Source organism: Myotis davidii, unplaced genomic scaffold (assembly GCF_000327345.1).
Source record: "Myotis davidii unplaced genomic scaffold, ASM32734v1 scaffold18, whole genome shotgun sequence".
Lineage (NCBI taxonomy): Eukaryota > Metazoa > Chordata > Mammalia > Chiroptera > Vespertilionidae > Myotis > Myotis davidii.
Window position 1 is genome coordinate 8,399,607 of NW_006292696.1, and position 13,209 is coordinate 8,412,815.

Sequence of the window (13,209 nt, forward strand, 5' to 3'; positions counted from 1 at the left end):
TGAAGAAGTGGACGTGACACCAGAGGAAGGGATCTCCCTTGGAGTACATTAAACTAAGAACATGAGTGTCACAAACTGAAAAGTCCTCATGGAAATGAGAGGAGCAGGCCCTCTAGGGACAGTGGGGACCTAGAGGTTGTGTGCCTTTCTAAAGGGGCAGCAGCAACTCAGCGGCAGCAGCAACTCAGCTCCGATGTTGATTGTAATGGGGACCTAATATTGCCAGATCTTTTCATCATTAAAGAGACACCAGGAATCTAGATTTTATATAATTTTTTTCCTAATTTTCAAATGTCGATGACTAATTTGCTTTTTATCCAAAATTTCCTGTAGGCTCAACACAAGCATCTGAGCAGCAGACCCAGCCTCTGGGCACCTTTGGTCTGTACTCTCTCCCTGTGCAGCCTCTTTCCTTTCAGACCTTCAGGCACAAAGCATGAGCGATGACTCCCAGACTACCCTCTAGCCTGGCCCTCACCAGGGCTCTACGTGATTCAGCCCCAGCATCTGAGTTTATTGTTATTTTGGACCAACATTTAAGGCATGGATGGTGAAGGAGGCAATGAAGGAAAGATACAAGAAGAACCTAGTCAATGGCATCCAACATGGCGCAGAGGTCAGGATGGCTTCCTGTTCTCCCTTATAGCCTCAACCCTGAACATAATGCCTGGTACACAGTAGGTGCTTAATAAATGTTTGTTGCTGGATGACAATATGAAGGGCTACACTGGAAGAAAAATGGAGTCACTGTGTTGTCCATAAGGAATAATGACCAGTGTCTGAAGCAGACATTACCAATCACTATAATGGAATCAGAAATGAAAAGACTTGAGCTTATGAAGTCAGAGGTCAAACAAGGAGAGAAAAGAAAGGTAGAGAATTTTAAATCCCATAATAGCCTGAGCCAAGTTGGATATATCATTCGGAGACAGAAAGCTGGACTTGAGTCATTGTTCTGCTAGTTAGTAGCCACATGATTTGGAGAAGTCATGGGACCCCACAGGGTCTTGGTTTCTACATTTGGAAACTGGGGCCAGGATTATCTAGCTCCTAGAGGGTATTTGAGGATCAAATGAGATAATGGATTTTGAAATGCTCTGTAAACTGAAAAATACCCCAGAAGTGGAAGAGGGGGCAGGAGAGTCAAGTCACGTAGAGGATTATGAGTCAGAAGGACAGCGCAGAGCCAACATGTTTCTTGAGCTGTCTGCATCATGTAACAGCTGTTGGCCTAGCCCTTGGCTTGAGTCATCCTGATTGGCAGGTGCCTGATCAGCCAGGAGTTTGACTCTAAGATGATTGGATGACTGAGTGAGGAGGAACTCCCTCCTGAACTTGACCAGTGATGAGAGAAAGCTAAGACAACAGCCAAAAGGGAAAGCAACCTTACCCACCCAGCCCAAGGATGACTGGGTCATCTCTAAAACAGTCTGTCTCCAAGGGCACACATGTAACAGTTCTTCCAGGGTCTCAGTGGTGATGAAGAGGGCACTCCAACAAACACGCTCACCCAGGGTGTGAATTATTTATGTTCATAACATGCAAGTTTACACAGGCCCATTAATAAAAGTTACATCTGGCAACCACTTCTAAACAATTACAGTTAACTATGGTTTTAAGTAGTGACTGATACAATAAAATAGAGCGGCCATCTCAACCCTGCAGAGTATCACTCCTTGACCTCAGCAGCTGGAAGCTAGATAAATGGTTAAGAACATGGGCTCTGGGCACAGACCTGATTCATTGTAGCGCTGCCCTTTTAGAAAGGCACACAATCTCCATGGAGAAACATTACAGTTCCTCCAACTGAAAGATAGGAATAATAATAGTCGCTGCTTTTGAAAGAAGTTGTTGGGATTAAAGGAGATGACTTTCGCAAGATGCTAAGCATAGTGCTTCTCTCAGAGAAAGCAGTCCAAAAGTGGTAGATAGCGTGTCTACTTCTAGCACCACTTTAGAATTCCACCTTAGATTTAGGCCCCTTGTGACTGGCGCCTGGGGGACTGTTAAAGAAAGTGCCATTAATTAAGGCTCCTGGAGACAGAAGGCTGTTATTTCCTTGGAGCCACGGGGGTATCTTGAAGATCCACAAGAAGCTCTTTTGGGAGAGAAAGAAGATCCCAAATTAGAAAAGCTCTAGGTCACCCATGAGTTCCTCAACCAAAATGGATCCATTTTTATCTAATTTCTTATATTGGAGCTTTGTGTGGGATTTTGCATGATGAAAAGTTTTCACTAGTAAAAGTAATTCAACTTCATTTTATGAAGGGAGAAGTTGAGGCCCCAAGAGAAGTGGCTTGTCCCAAGATGCCATGTGACTATATAACAGACACAGGGCTGGCTTTTGTGTCTCCAAACATTCTGAAGCTTAGTAGTAATTAATCTAAATTTTAATTATTAGGTAATTAATATCCCTAATGCAACTACTCCATCCTTAATCATATCAAAGTTACACTTAGTCCAATATGCTTCTTTTTCTTTGAGACCTAGGATAAAAAGACAGCATCTCAAGTCCAGAGAGATGGAGAATCTCACTTAGGCATGTGTACCTTGTGCCTTGATCTGCAGTATAACCCAAGAACCTTTACCTTCTGTTGCTTTGCTTTGGCTTTTATTTTCAAACTGGTGGCCTGGTGCATGAATTTGTGTACATTAAAAGGAAATTAATTAGAAGAAATATTTTAATATAGCTATTCGCCCTTTCTCTATAATAGAAGTGTCAACAAAATTCACAATCCACAATGACAGATTGAAACATACCCATCTGATTGGCGCCAGTGAGAGCTCTATATGTATCACACGTGCACAAGTCAACTTAGCATTTTATATATACAGAATAAACTTGCTTAAATAGACCTGCTTTCTGATGTAGCTAAACTTTTTCCAGCCCAGTGAGGCACCCCAACTTCTCTTTCAGGTAATTATCAGCAACACAGCAATTCATATCAACACAAAGCACATTATTATTATAGATCACACAGGGAGAACAAAGGGTAAAATATTTAACTACAGCTGTGTTTGAATATATTCTGTGCAGTGAGAAAACCTGAAGTCATTTTCAAGGTCCACCATTTCTTCTTTTCAGTCGGGTCAAGTTTTTAAGTTTTCTAAATCTCCATTTTTGGCTAATGAAGAGAAAATAGGATTCCACTGAGTCTCCTATCTACCTACTCCAGGACTTCTGTGAGGATTAAATGAGATGAGGCACGGGAAAATGCTTCACAGACATTTGGTTAAAGTGTGAAATGTTTCCACCTGGCTATAAAAGCAGGTCATGTTCCTGGGCTGAAGAAACTGCAAGGAGAGGAAGGGAGAGGAAACTGAGCTTTACTACATGACATCATTACCCGGATGGACACTTAGCATATTAGCCTTTTATATGTATAGGTTGGTGCAAGAGCAAACCAAGCCAATTTAAAAGAAATAGGAAATAAATAGGGTAGGTGAAACAAGAATGCATGAAATCTCAAATTATAAGAGTTGTGGATGTACAGAGAGTGTCTAGCCCCCAGGAATACCATTAAATTATCATCCCCCTGTCCTCATGTGCATCCTCAGAACTGGCAGCTGTTGAGTGTTTATCTGAGCCAGGCCCCATGCCAAGCCCTTTGCACATGTTTTCTCATTTGACTCTCTCAAAAACCCTATGAGGTGAGTATTATTAGTCCTATTTTACAGATGAGAAAAGAAGTACAGAGATATTAAGTAGATGGCACAACATCACAACACAGGGGCAGAGCCAGAATTAGAATTCACATCAGTATGACTCCAAAACTCTTGCTCTTAACCATGGTATACTGTGGACTCATAAACCCTATAGCCATATGTAACTTGCATGGATTCAGCTAGATATATTAAATAAGGAAGGAAGAAAAACAACTAGAGAAAGAGAGAGAATCCAATAGTGTAGGTGGTTCCAACTGTCCTTCTAACCATTGACCATGACCTCCAAGGTGAGTGTCAAATTGAAAATGTGCACTGATGGTCAGTCCATGGCCAACTTTTCTAGCATTATCACCACTACATAGGAAAAGTGATTCTAGATACTTTTCTTTTCATTTTACCTAAATGTAGGTTAGCTATGCCATCTGAAGCTCCAAGAAACAGCAATGGTCTGGTCCAATACTGGGAGAAAAATGGCTGTGTTTTGACTCTTACATTGTCCAACAAGAACAAGTTGTTCTAAAGTATGTTCAAGGGAAATTACAACCACACCCAATTTTTCTCACTTTAGAACACAATCCCCTTAGAAGTTATGCCTCCTGTCTCTGAACTGACAGAGAGCCTAATGGAAGGCAGGAGAGCCAGCTTCAGGCCTTCACTATGCCACCAACCTGGAGGGAGACCCTTTCTAATTTTCTGCCAAATGAGGGTTGGATTAAGCTGATCACTGAGGAGCCAAATGTAAGGAAGATGGGACCTGGTGTCTGGGTTAGTTTCTGAAGGCTGCAGGAACTAGGTTAAACCAAGTTGAGGTCTACAGGAGGACTGACCAAACCTGCAGGAGATTCTGGGTTGTAACACAGTGGACAACCACTAAGCCACCCTTCATGGGAACTCCATGTTGTTTAAGGGTTGAACCTCTTCCTGGGTCTGTGGGCATATGAAAAGAGACAGCTTCTTGACCTGGAGACACCATTGCAGCTGAGCTGGGCTGGGGCTCAGACTTAGACCTGAGGAAACAAAGACAGGCTGTGGAGCCTCTCTCCATCCAAACTGGCCCCCCTCTGTACCTCGGCAGGCAGCCACTGATAGTTCATCTCGATGACAGAAAAGAGGTGGGGAGCCAAGAGAAGGAAATACATCCTTTCCAACAAACTGGGGTCTAAGCTGTTGCATCCAGAAGTTTATTTTATTAAAAATAAAAAGGAACAAGAAAAAACTTGACCAAGTGTGATTATAGAGTCTGAGACTACACGTGGCTGGGCTGCCTGGTGAAAGATGAGGACTTCCTCCTTTAGCCAGTGGTTTTGTCTTCATTTTGCCAAATAGCCAGCCATGTTGACTTGTTTTCTTTAAATGAATCAACCTGTTTTATTTGCACAAACAGACCAATTGATTGTCATTCAACACGGCCTTCATATTCTCCTGCAGCTTAGCAAAGTTTCTCACATAACAGCTTTGCACGCCTGCTCAAGCTGATGAAACATTCAACTTAATCATTGAGGGCCCTGAGCCAAGGTGGTTGCTGGAGGAGACAAACACAACAGTCTATGTGTAATGAAGGTCCACGGCCCCACGAAACTCAGTAGAAAACAGTGCTCTTTGGAACTGAAACCTATTGAGGAATTTGATCCTCCCCCAGTGGAGTTTCAATAATAAATGCTGGAAGGACCTAGAAATAGGCAGTTCTAGACTGAACCATTCTGCTACCCACTCAGACTCTGTAATGCAATACCTCCAGCTCCTGTGGTCTGCCCCTTGGAGAGGTACCTCTGTCCCTAACCAGACATGATCTGAAGACCCAGCCTGCTTCAGAAACCAAAAGTTAAAGCTGGTACCCATTTGCTACTGGTGTACTTACTCTGCAGTTTTAGGAAGTTTGTGTGTGTGTGTGTGTGTGTGTGTGTGTGTGTGTGCGCGCGCACATACATATATAATTAATATTAATGTTATGTTTTATACCTGTGAACGGTCATATTACCCAAGAACCTTCTTCTGTTGCCTTGCTTTTGTTCTCAAACTGTTTTATGGGGGTAAGATTTTCCTTCTCTTTCCAGTCTTGGAATATCTCTTGTTTCTCTAAATCAAGAGTGTACCAGTGGGTCTTAAAGGAGGCCTTGTAAAGGTCCATTTTGCCATCCAATATTTAGCTCCCTGTCCCAGAGCCCAGTACAGGACTGGCTCACAGTTGCCACTCAATAAATATTTGACCACTTAATCAGAAGGTTGGTTAAAAGGCTGACTGGGGCCTGCCCCGATCAAAGGCAGCTTTAGGTCCTTGGCTCTGCTTCCTTGACTACACCAGGGCCTCAAGGACCTTCATCATCATCTAATAAACAAGTACATACACAATTATACGCTCCACAAAGATAGTGTGGAATTCCCTCCTTTTCCAGGGCAGCCCCTGAGCCAAGGACTCCAGGGCCAGTGGTTTATTTCAGAGGTGATTCCAGAAAAACCTCTTAGGGGTTGGGGGAGGTAAGATGGAAGGGGAGGTAGCGAGACTGGAAGTGTTAATGAGCAACTAAGTCATATTCCCAATGGGGACCTCTGGGATAAGATGGAGAACATGCTCTAGAATTGCCCCCACTAAGGGGATATTCTCCCAACTCCCATCTGTGAATTCAGGGCTCTTCCTATAGATATCAGTCCTCAACCTGCCCTGCTCATGAGCTGAGCATGTGGCTGCAGCCCAGGAAAGCCCTGAGGCAGAGGCAGAGGTGCCACAACAAGAAGCTGGTGAGCAAGGGAAGGATAATTCCTGGGGATGAGGAATAGGACACAGTCATTGTTACGACTAGACTCCCAGGGCCTCTAGCAGTGTCCGGCATATAGCTGGGGCTCAAAAGCAAAGTTGCACAAATGAGTGCATTCATTCTATTGATTTTATAAATATTTTTTTCCAAAGGAGGACACTTTCTTCCAAGGAAATCTTATGAGAAAAGTTCGGAATGTGTAAGAGATTACAGAGGAGTTGCCTGATTGAAGAACTGAAACCCCATCGCTTCCCCCGACCATACACAGACAACTGTGAAGAACAGCCAGGGTGCCTCGGGATGATAGGAAGTCCTGATTTACTTCATCCCCCTCATTTTACAGGTGGGATCAGTAAGGTGCTGTGTCTCTGGTGACACCCTGAGTTGGTGTTAGAAGCCAAAGGCAGCCCAGGAGAGTTGGTCAGTGGGGATGGACACCACTCAGAGCACTAGCTCGGTCTCAGCAGGAGCCTCCTCTGGGAGCACCTGGGAAGCCTTTGCTCAGGGATGGATGCACTTCCTTTAAGACTGGCAGGGGAGGAAAGAACCATCTATTGCAATATCATGACACCTCAACTGTCTCCAAGAGCACAAGAGGTTAAGTTTATTGTCATTCACAGCGCATCTCTGAGATATGGGGGCTGCCAGCAACTTCCATTGTCACCACCACTGAATCTCCGTTCCACAGCTGCCAGGATTGTCATCGTGGATAGGTAGGCTCTATGCCCCGTGTGGAACTGGGTCCCTTCTTCCCTGGGAAGACGTGCCAGACACATCTTGAGGAGGAGGCTGAGAGCAAATATTGCAAAGAACTTAAAAACATATTTGTGCTAGAAATCCAAGTTGGAGGCCACTAAACTGGAGCAAAGTCATGGTTTGGACAGAGAAAATAACTGAGATGTGGAAGGAAAGATTTCAGCATTAACTTTCAGAAGCTCTTGAATTTCCTATGGCAACGTTTGGATCCATGTGGCCACCCCTCTGAGTCTAGGTCTCTCTCAGGCAACACTGAAAACTCCTTTAGTCTTGACATCAGTTAGAAAAAAACAGGTGAGGTAGCCAGGGCCACCTACTGGTTTTACCAATGCAAGTGGGAAATCCCCCTCTGGAAAACCTGGGCCTTCCCTCTGCTGACCACAAAGAGAAAATAAATAATAAAGAACGGTTTAGTGTGAACCGTGGAAATGAGCTCTCCTTCTTGGTCCATTCTCCAAAGAGGAACACTCAACGGATCATTCCAGCCAGGGCAATGTGCTCACACTCCTCATTTTCACAGATGAAAATCTGAAGCCCACAGAGGGGTAAGTAACTTCATTAAAATCTGTTATTTAATAGAACATTTACAACTGAAGTAGCAGTTTTTCCTCATTCCTGAACCAGTGTCTTTTCTTCTATACTAATTTTAAGTACAATCAACCATTTTTTTCTTTTGCTCTATGTTTTTTCTTTTCTTTCTTGTTTATTTTAATGTTAATATTTGTTTATTTATTTAATTTTTAGCTCTGTGCCTGGTACATAAACCCTATCAAACATCTGTTGAATGATTCTGGCCGAGTGGCTCAGTTGGTTGGAGCATTTTCCCATACACTGAAAGGTTGTGGGTTTGATTCCACATATACCTATGTTGTGGGTTTAATCCCTGGTCAGGGCATGTATAGGAGGCAACTGATCAATATGTTCTCTCTCACATCAATGTTTCTCTCTCTGTGTCTCTCCCTGTTCCTTCTACTCTAAAACCAATGGGGAAAAATATCCTCAGGTAAGGATTAATAAACATATATATGCCGTTTTTATGCCTTTGTTATATGCCAGAAGCTGTGCTAAATGCCTCATATACATTATCTGAGACCTTTACAGCCAGTTGATAAAGCAGCTATTGTTGGGAAATGTAAAACCTATACAGATGGGTTAAGTGACTTGCCCAAAATCAAAATCACAAAGCTGGTAAAAGGCAGAGCCAGAAAAGCAAATTCAGGATTTTTGAGTCCTAAGTCCATGCTCTTGACCAGGAAACTACGTGGTACCCTCCATTCCACTGGTTGAGACAGATTTATACACACATGGAGTCATACTCTACACACTGTTCTGTAACTTGTTTGTTTTATTTCATAGGTAAGGACATTGAGTTTTCAGTCCTTGCCTTTAAACTTAAAATGACCTGACCCAATCCTGATCCCTAAGACCAACAGTTGGCCCCTGCCCCTCCTGGTCGTCCCTGCTACTTCGTCATAGCCCACACTCTGACCACTCATCTCAACCTTCTTGCTCTCTGTCACTCCTCAACTCCTCACATTGCTCTCACCTTCATGTTGTCATTTTAAACCTACTTCTCAAACCAGGTACTGTATATAGACCCACTGACCCAGACCTCAGGTTTCAAACAAACCCTCATTCCCAGGATTAGGCCATCTAACCACTCTGGTGAGCCATCTTGCCCCATTCAGCCTGCTCCCCATTACTCGGACCCTCAACACAAGTTTTTGCTTTGCAAGCACCTGTCACCTTCCCAAGACTGACTCTGGCTGAATAAACAAGTCAGCAACAGAAATTCTACCCAATAACCACTAAATTAGTTGAAAAGAATGCTCAGTGTTACCACCTCCACTTAAATAAGGAGATGGGGGTTTCTTGGTTAATATCACGGACTAGACTACCCTGAGGTTGGATTCTGTCCATTGCTCTACCTGAAGTATCTTTCTGTGGGACTTTGAGCAAGTCACATTAGCTCTCTTGCCATTAATGTCTCTAGCTGTCAAAAAACAGGTATAAATAGATGGTCCCGGGCCCTGGCAAACTCTGAAATTCTATTGTCCTATCATTAAAGAAATGACAAGCCTGGTAGATATTACTCCCATCAGTGTTTTTGTCCAATCATTAACCAAACTAATGAGACCGTTTATGCAATCCAACTGCAAAGTTCACATTGGGGGAGAAAGGGAGGAATCGGGGCAGTTGGACATTCCAGGACTTCACTGGGGGCCAAACGTGAAGTTGATGGTAGAGTGCCGGCAACAGAGAAAGGAAATCAGGGGGATCCTCGCAGAAATGGGGTGCATTTTGGAATGAGGAAGCACTTTTGGTGAGTAAAAAACTGTTGTCTGGCTGAAGCCACAACAAAATCTGCTTTTTGAAAATGTTTGTTGTTGTTTTAAGTTTGGCTCAATCACTTGTTTTTCTCTGTTCCTTATGTAATCTTGTGGGATGCGGCGTCGATAGTCATAAATCATTCATGATGCTCTGAAAAAAAAAATCACTTAAGCAGATGCAACTTAAAATGAAATGGAAGGAGTTTTTGCACAAAACACAAAGAAAAATATAACTCACGTGGTTCATAGCCCACGCTGATCACTAATTCCCACAATCACTATGTGGCTTGCTTTTGATTCTGGCTTGTTGATGTGCTTCATTTTATTTTTTTTAAATATATTTTATTGATTTTTTACAGAGAGGAAGGGAGAGAGATAGAGAGTTAGAAACATCGATGAGAGAGAAACATCGATCAGCTGCCTCCTGCACACCCCCTGCTGGGGATGTGCTGGCAACCAAGGTACATGCCCTCGACTGGAATCAAACCTGGGACCCTTCAGTCCACAGGCCGACGCTGTATCCACTGAGCCAAACCGGTCAGGGCAGATGTGCTTCATTTTAAATGGAGACTGGATTAAAGATATGGCTTGTCATAACTATACTGCATTTTTTGAGGAGTCTGAGAAAAGATGTTGTAGTTGTGCATTTGCAGGTACAACTGAAACTGGAAAATTTTATTTTTTGCTTCAAGAAACCAAGAAAGCCCCTTCTTTGTCCAAAAATCCCTTTTTCAATATGCCTGTCACTGAGGTCCATAAGTCCATGGGTTAGTTATATCCCCTTTGTAAATATAAATGCTCTTCCCCAAAACTCACCAAAAAAAAATACCAACTAGCCCCCAGCAGAGGTAACCAATAAGGCTAACCCCCAGATACTAATGCCTTAAGTAAATGATCTAGCTTTATAATTTTTAATGTGGCAGCTAGCTATGAGGAGATTTCTAATAAACAAGAAAATTATGGGTTTCTAGAAATCTCTTTCATATTCATGAACTTGTTCGAGCTTCACAGGAGTAGCAAGGACAAGTATATGTTCATTCATTAATTCCTTCCCACAACAAGTTTTATGCTGAGGTGCCAAAGGTACAGACAGACAAGATAAAGCTGCTTGCCCTTGAGCCACTCACAGTAGATGGGGAAACACTTAGCAGAGTTGTATGGGAGAGACTAAAGTTCTTTTAAGCTGCTGAGGGCAGAACAGCAGCCATAGGTACCATGGAAGTGGGTTTCAGCTTTGTATAAGGAAGAGAATCCCAACTGTTCAAGTTCCCAAGTTGGAAAAGTGAGTGAGTCTACATTGCCAGGAATGCTTCAGAAGGATCTGGAGAGCTAACTCTCAGAGTAGCTGTAAAGAGACATTTTTGCACAGGCTAGGAAGTTAGCCCAATAGATTAGATATAGATATATAGATATAGATATAGATATAGATATAGATATAAATATAGATAGATATAGATGATATAGATATAGATATAGATAGATCCACCCAGCTCTAAGTCCCAAAGTCCCTCAATATTTATCATGTTTCGTTCATTTATCCAACAAATATTTAGTGATAGGCACTGATTTTGGGGCCATCTTGGCTGGGAATAAATCTCAACTCTGCCACATTCTCACTGTGACATGTTGGGCAACTCAGCTTCTCCATATCTCAGTTTCCTCATCTATAAGATGGGAATAATAATAGTTCCTGATCCTAGAGTTGCTGTGAAGATTGAAAAGAGGTGATTTACGTAAAGCACTTTTGAGCAGTGTCTGGCACATAATACACAGCTGATTAATATTAGACATTGGTAGCAATAGTAGCATGTATCAGCACTGAGCTGCACACTAGGTCACCAGGGTTAAGAAACAGAGATGAGCCCTACCTTTATTGAGTTTAAAATTAGCCAGAATGTAGGATACAAAAGAGATAAAAGTCACAAAAAATACAAATATAACTTCATACTATGACAATAGCCATCAAAGGGAAAAAGAGAATGCCATAAGAAAATATGATAGAGAAAAGGGGATCTCATTAGATTGGGAGGTGCATGGGGGAGTTCTTTGAAGGCCTGTCATTTAAGCAGAGTTGTAATACAAATGTATTCCAGTCTCCAATGGTGTAGAGCAGTGCCTCAGTGCCAGGCCTTATTTTAAGTCAGCAGAGAAAGGAAGCCAGGTAGCTCTCTGCAAAGTCACCTGTCGATCTGAGTTCCAGTTTGTGCATTAAGCCTCACATTGTGCAATGTAGATGGGCTCTCTTTGCTTTAGCTATTAGTTTCCATTTGATTTTTCTCTTAACTCTGTAAATTCATCAGTTTATCCATCCTTGCATTCATTTATCCAGTCTATGGAGGGCTCAAAGATATCTAGCCCCCAATCTCAAGGAGCTCCTATGAGGGAGGCTGATATGTACACAAGTTCCTATAAGTAAAGATAGATCGGGGGATGGAGGGAAATGTTACAGAAGTGTGAGGAAGCTAGAAATTCAACACAGATGAAGGGGTAAAGGGAGAATTTTTTTAAAAGGTAGCATGATGAAGCATGCCAAGGAATTCTAAGCAAAGTGACTTTGAAGGAATCCAATCTTACTCAGCATTTGGGTTCTAAAAATCAATGCATAAAGCCAAAAAAAAAATCATGACTAGATGATAGTCAAACGTACCCTTGAAAATTCTTTCAGCAGTGACTGTGATGGCAAAATGATATAATATCTTTCAAGAAATCCAGTACAGGGTTTCTTCTAGTTCTGAAATCAATTGCTGTTGCTTCAGTTGAGCATCAGACAAATGTGTGAGCTTGCCTTGAGGTGCCAAGTTGTGTGAAAAAATATGAATTTCTAAATGCAGAACTCACACATAGTGCAAAGCCCATAGGAGAGAAGAGAAGGAGCAGTCATTGCCAGGCCTCCTGTGTCCTCCAGGGCAGGCACTCATGTGGGAAGTGGGCAGAACTATCCCCAATAGCCTCACTATTAGTTCCCTCTTGCTTTCTGCCTCTCTCTGTCAATCTATCAATTAGCCTGTCTCTTTTTATATTTGCCAAATAGTTAAATATGCATGCATTAAATATAAATATGCATGTCCAATATAACATAATCAAAGATCTGAGGTCAGCAAAGAGCTAGACTTTCAGAAAATAGCTCAGTGACACAATATAGCTGAAATTTGAGATCTGTGTTAGTTTCTAGAGCTGCCATGACAAACCACACAAAGTGAATGGATTGAAGAAACACATACACAGAAATTTATTCTCTCACAGTTCGGAGGCCAGAAGTCTGTAAGCAAAGTGTGAACAGGACCATACTCCCTCTGGAAGCTCTAGGGGAAATTTTATTCTTTATCTCTTCTAGCTTCTGGTGACTCCATGTTCCTAAGTTTATGGCAACCTACCTTTCATCTCTACCTCCATCTTCAAATGGTTTCTCTGTATCTCAAGCTTCTCCTTCCTTTCTCTTAAAAAGACACAAGTCATTAGATTTAGGGCTCAGTCTAAATCCATGAAGACCTCATCTTGAGATCATTAACATCTTCAAAGACCTCATCTCCAAAAAAGGTCACATGCATAGGTACCTGGAGCTAGAACTTACACATATCTTTTGAGGATCACCATTCAACCCACCACAAGTTTCAAGAAAGAGTAATAAAAATGGGTCTAAGCCAGCTGTGGGCAAACTACGGCCCACGGGCCTGATCTGGCCCATTTGAAATGAATAAAACTCT

The 13,209-nt window shown here is 42.3% G+C and overlaps 1 protein-coding gene across 1 annotated transcript in view; it reads left to right on the top strand.

Annotated features, from left to right (window-relative positions):
- Positions 1 to 9,356: 9,356 nt before the first annotated feature.
- Positions 9,357 to 13,209, top strand: part of ADRA1B (adrenoceptor alpha 1B) — a gene marked incomplete at its 3' end in the record, with an annotated part of 105,381 nt that continues 101,528 nt past the window's right edge. The window contains exon 1 of the mRNA XM_015565664.1: positions 9,357 to 9,498. The remainder of the gene's footprint in view (positions 9,499 to 13,209) is intronic.